Source organism: Aedes albopictus, chromosome 1, assembly GCF_035046485.1.
Source record: "Aedes albopictus strain Foshan chromosome 1, AalbF5, whole genome shotgun sequence".
Lineage (NCBI taxonomy): Eukaryota > Metazoa > Arthropoda > Insecta > Diptera > Culicidae > Aedes > Aedes albopictus.
Genome location: NC_085136.1, coordinates 141,533,461 through 141,538,480, shown reverse-complemented (window position 1 = coordinate 141,538,480; position 5,020 = coordinate 141,533,461).

Genomic DNA, 5,020 nt, shown 5'->3' with positions numbered 1-5,020 from the left:
AATCCTTTGATATAAAAGCACCCAAAGCACAGAGAACAGACATCCAAATCCAGTTCCGAAACTGTGTAAGGAATTTAACGGCCATTTGAAATCGGCAACACAAGTGGCAACATCGTGGCGCTGCAATCGATTAATTTCCCATACTAATTTAATTTACCACTTGAAATGTTTCAATTAACCACATACTGTGGCAATATGATGTTTGGAGGCGTTAGGGTTTTCATCGTGTATTGGTTTGCAACATTACTCAAGTGAAGATTCAAATTCTTACACAACATTTTGAATGAAATTTGTTCTAGCCTGGATGTCTGTTCTCTGTGCCCAAAGTAAAATCCTTTTAAAGCGAAAGTTAAAACTTCAAACCATCGATGTATTCCAAATAAACTACTCATTATTGCTTACAACAGCATATTTCACTTTTTTCCTTGATTTGTATTTTTGGAACTACAATAAGGTCGGATTACGTCGAGTTAATTAACGTCCCCTTTTTACTTCCAAAATTCAGATTGTGTTGGATACGTTTATTCGGACTCCTCCGAGAAATACGCACTTAGGTATGTCTGTGTAGTAATTCTTGAAGCTGCAAAGGCAATTTTATTTCATCACACAACAATTCAATTAGCAATTATGTTACACAACTTTACAAATTGGTCCTTCTGCGTTTACCGAATCCAACAGCATCGCTTTCACCATCTGACTTTACAACCAATAATGGTATGTCACCCAACCCTTCTAGACAGATACGCCTTATCGATACTTATCAATAGCTCAGAAATAAAGGGGCAGTGTCCGGTCGTTTCTGATTTTGCCGGCAGTGCAGCCAGTGTCGGCAACAGATTTACTTCTACTTTAACCATTGCTCGAAAACATAAATTGGTTTTTAAATATACACATGGAATGTTCAGCAAAGTTCAAAGGGACAATAAATCCTGAACAGTGATAGCTCCTGATATCATTATTGCTGCTGTTAGATAGCAACACTGTTTAAATAGAATCATGTTACTGAATATATACATATGAATGTATGCAATATAAAAAACTCTTCAACATAATTTAAGAAGATACAAACGCTGATTCATGTTGCAGAGAATATAAAGCTCTATAATTGAGATGGTGTTCATGTTCATTGTAGTTTAAAGTAACGTAACACAATATCAGCAAGTCATATAGATTTACCATGAGTACCGTAAACCGGGGTCAAATTGATCAGCGGGGTGAAATTGATCACTCGGATACTACATTGTAATTCCATACTAGGAACTCTTAAGCGTCGTAATGATCTTAAATTTTTTACGTCATCTGATTCGTAGATGTCTAGAGATGAGTGTAGACTTTTAATTTTTTTAGAAAAAAGTTAGTTTTGCCTTATTTTTTCAAGGAATTTGCAATGTATTTCTCATTTAGCTAAAATCTTTGCTAGTAAACAATCAATTGCCAATAGGACTTCCCGTGAATTCTCTGTTTTAACATTTTTGTGGAGCCTTGGTAGAGATGTAATGCAGCTAATCAGAAAATAAAATAGTTCATTTTATGAAGAAATAGTCATTTTTTTGTGATAGAAATCACTTATTTTAAATGAAATTGCCTACCTTTAGGCGTTTAAGGGGAAATTTCAAAATATAATTTTGTATTTAAAGTAATGAATTCACTAGTTGTAAGATTTTAAACGCGTTATTCGGTTTTAGAAGAGCAAAATTAAGCGGTTAAGGAAATTTTCCTTTCCAACCGATGCTTAATTGTATACTGATCAATTTCGCCCCAAAGTGGCATTTCCAATATTTTGATATTTGAAGTTATTTAACTTAAAGTTTAAATTTGTTGAACAAAATTCTGTTACATGATTCCATGGAGATCCACTGGGTACTGGTTTTACAGAAATTCTTTTGGCAATATTTGAACAGACACTGATGTTATCCGCAAAAGTTGTTTTAAAATGATCAATTTGACCCCGGATTACGGTACTTGTCTTTGTAATATTTGGTTCTTCAAATCTCTGCAACTGGCAACACTGCATAATGTTAAGCATTGATCAACATGATTTTGAGATAATATAACAAATTTGATTGTTCGGTTAAGATTATGTAGAAGTCAAGCGGCATCTTCGGCGTCATTAAAAAAAACAAAAATTTTTGATGTCATTTTTGTAATAACTGTGGCAAATTATGATATTTGTTTATTTCTATTGATAGACCATTACACATGCAAACCGTATGTCTCATTTTCTGAATAGTTTGGATGATCCGGGAAGTTTCTAAGATGTACCTACATATATTCAATTATCATGTGAATCAACAAATCTTCTATGACTACCAAAACGCGTTATACATAGTGAGTTTGACGTGTAGCCGATGCTTTGTTACGAGCGTTGATCTGGAGGCTTTAACCACGTAATATAAAAAAAATAAAGCTTCAGATATCGCTGATGTGCTGGAAATTTGTCTCCCACGACTTGTATTATATGTTTGAATCAAATGAGATAATTGTTGATATTAGTGAACTTGATAGGCCATTACAAATGAAAACCGTATATTTTAGCTTCAGAATGGTTTAGATGATCTAGGAAAGCTTTAAGTTATATGATATATGGTCGAACTTATCATCTATGTCTACTAGAACACACTACGCCAAGTTTTGAACGTGCAGGATGCTTTGTTATAGTGTAGATCTGAAGGATTTAACCACATAATCTGAAAGGTGACCTCAGATATCTCTGATGCTCTGGAAACTTCTCTCCCATGGCTTGCACTATGTGTATGAATCAAATGGGCAAACTCTGATGTTTGTGCACTTCTGTTGATATACCTTTTCAAATTCAAAGTATATTTCTCAACTTCAGAATAGTTCGAATAATCCAGAATGCCTCTGTGATTTGTATACAAGTATCATATGATTCAACTGATCTTCTATGACTACCAAAACGCACTATACCAAGTTTGAAATGCACCCGATGCATTATTACTGGTGTAGACATAAAGGCCTTAACTCCAGAATGATTTGGATGGTCTAAGGTATCGCCATTGATATGCAGTTAGTCTTTCATACTCTGATTTACATGTATGAATCTAATAAAATCAGTTCTGACATTCATACATTAGTATGATATACTATTACAGGTGAAGGCCTTACAATCAGAACTCCATAGCTGTTTTAAGTTGCCTAGTACATCACCTGGTCATGACTATCATCAATTCATGTTTCAAAATGTATATTTGAATGTAATTCATCAAGTTCAAGTGATTTAAAATGTAAACACAACTATTTGAATTCAGTACACATAGTTCAAAACTTCTGGGCGTTTTGGATAACCTGGAAATCTATGTTACAGCTATAAAAGGACATTAGACATTTCTATCTAACAGCCCTAACCAAAACGAAGAATATTGTGCAATTTCCATTGAAATATATGTACATAGAAATAAAAAGCGGAATCGAGTGAAGAACGAGTGGTGTACACTACATTTGCAGCTATATCTCCAAATTTTTCTAGCATAACATAATCTCCATATATGCATATGATAGCATAACGGGGTCTCCAGTTAGTCTAGTGGTTAAGGCTATGGATCGCCAGTCCGGAGACGGCGGGTTCGATTCCCGTTCCGGTCGGGAAAATTTACGCGACTCCCTGGGCATAGTGTATAATTGTACTTGCCTCACAATATACAAATTCATGCAATGGCAGGCAAACAAAGCCCTTCAATTAATAACTGTGAAAGTGCACAAAGAACACTAAGTTGAAAAGAGGCAGGCCAATTTCCAGTGAGAACGTCGAGCCAAAAAGAAGAAGAAGAAGAAGAAGAAGCATAACTAATCCCCTTGATAAAACATTTTGGTTTTGAAAATCCACCCACTGGGTCAAAAGCTGTAGGTAAAACTATGCAAAAAAGTTCTGCACATCCTTTAAGGGTTAATGGACGTACTTATGTAAATCGACCAGTGTTGCCATCTGAGTTCATAATTCCAAATAGTGAATGGCCGCGTGAGATAGCTAGTAACCCTACATAATAGATATATGTGATGGCAGCTGTTGTGAACCAATTGTGCAGAGAGAACTGTCAAAGTGTAAGCCAAATGAACATGTTTATCGTTTGCGCTGCTACTTTTTCAAAATTTTAAAAAAAAGGTTCAATCAGAATTAGCGAATGTAAACGAAACAACTTGAACCACAACAAAGTCACGCACAAATATTGAACATCAAGCTTGTGGCAAGTCCCAAGCAGCACACTTTGTTACAACTAAATCACGGTAATTTCTACACGACAAATTCGAAAATCGATTTTAAATTACTGCAACGTCGATTTCTACAGCTATGTCACCGAAAAAGCGCAGGAGGTGGAGCTTTGTGCAACATGTCGTTCGTTGCATAAGAGATTAGATGGTAACCAATGTGTAATATAGTTTGTTTACACATCAGTAGAAAAATAAACTCAAAGTTACATTGCTTGTTTCGTCATAACAATTATGGAAAATGATAAACGGGGGATCAAAAACATGGCAATGACGACTGGAAAAAATATCTCTCAAGTGAAATGGAAATGTCTTTCGTCGGTGCACCGTCCTAAAATTGACTGGCAATTATATTTTTCTGGTGAAATTGTCAATTTTACTAGCGGAAAACACGTGCGCTTGCATAATTCGAGAATTTTAGCATAAACATTTGCACATCGCACTGATTCGTTGTACGATTTTTGAACGGGAAAACACTTGGCTATCACGCCGAGGACCTGGGATCGAATCCCATTCCCGACAAACTCACAAAATGTGAGTTCTTCGTTCGGAAGGGAAGTAAAGCGTGGGTCCTGAGATGAACTAGCCTAGGGCTAAAAATCTCGTTAATACAGATAAAAAAATATTTGTCAATTCCTATTCTGTTTGCTTAGGACTCCATAAGCATAATTAAAAGATATATTAGGTCAGTTTTCTTGTAACTGGTACAATTAAACGCCATTGTGATGATTGCGCAGAGCCTGCATTGCCGGTTGGATGTCTGAATATATCAATATTCACATCAAACATTACTTCA